This window comes from Corapipo altera, unplaced genomic scaffold, assembly GCF_003945725.1.
Source record: "Corapipo altera isolate COAL_440 unplaced genomic scaffold, ASM394572v1 169, whole genome shotgun sequence".
In the NCBI taxonomy this organism is placed as follows: domain Eukaryota; kingdom Metazoa; phylum Chordata; class Aves; order Passeriformes; family Pipridae; genus Corapipo; species Corapipo altera.
The window spans coordinates 711,682-712,631 of record NW_020884946.1 but is presented as its reverse complement, the minus strand read 5'-3'; positions in this window follow the sequence as shown (position 1 = coordinate 712,631).

Below are 950 nucleotides of genomic sequence, written 5' to 3'. Positions count from 1 at the left end.
TCATGAGGGGAAGAGGAGGGGCAGGCACTGATCTCTTCTCTGTGGGGACCAGGGACAGGACCCAATGGAAGGGCTGCAGCTCTGTCAGGGGAGGTTTAGGTTGGATCCCAGGAAAAGGTTCTTCCCCCAGAGGGTGGTCAGGCACTGGAACAGGCTCCTCAGGGCAGCAGTCACAGCACCAAGGCTGCCAGAGCTCAAGGACCATTAGGATGATACTCTCAGGGACAGGGTGGGATTGCTGGGGTGTCCTGTGCAGGGCCAGGACTTGGACTGGATGATCATCGTGGGTCCCTTCCAGCTCAGGATATTCTGTGAGTCTGTGATTCTGTGAAAGACTGGATGTGGCACTGAGTGCTGTGGTCTGGTTGACACGGTGGTGTTTGGTCATAGGTTGGACTTGGTGATCTCAGAGGTCCTTTCCAACCCAACTGATTGCGATTTTGTGACTCTGTGTCTCTGAATCTCTGTGATTCAGTGACTGACTCTGTTTGTCTCTGTGAGTCTGTGTTCCTATAACCCCGTGTCCCTCTGTCCCTAGATCCCTGTTCCCCTGTATCCCTCTGTCCCTGTTTTGCTATGTCCCTGTATCCCCGTTTCCCTATATCCCTCTGTCTGTATCCCTGTGACCTTGCTCCCCTGTGTCCCTGTTCCCCTGTATCCCTCTGTCCCTGCATCTCTGTATCCATGTCCCTATATCCCTATGTCAGTGTACACTCGTGTCCCTGTATCCCTCTAACCCTATATGCCTGTGTCCCTGTATCCCCGTATCCCTCTAACTCTCTTTATGCCTGTATCCCCGTATCCCTCTAACTCTATATGCCTGTATCCCCGTATCCCTCTAACTCTTTATGCCTGTATCCCCGTATCCCTCTAACTCTGTATGCCTGTATCCCTCTAACTCTATATGCCCGTATCCCTCTAACTCCGTATGCCCGTATCCCTCTAACTCC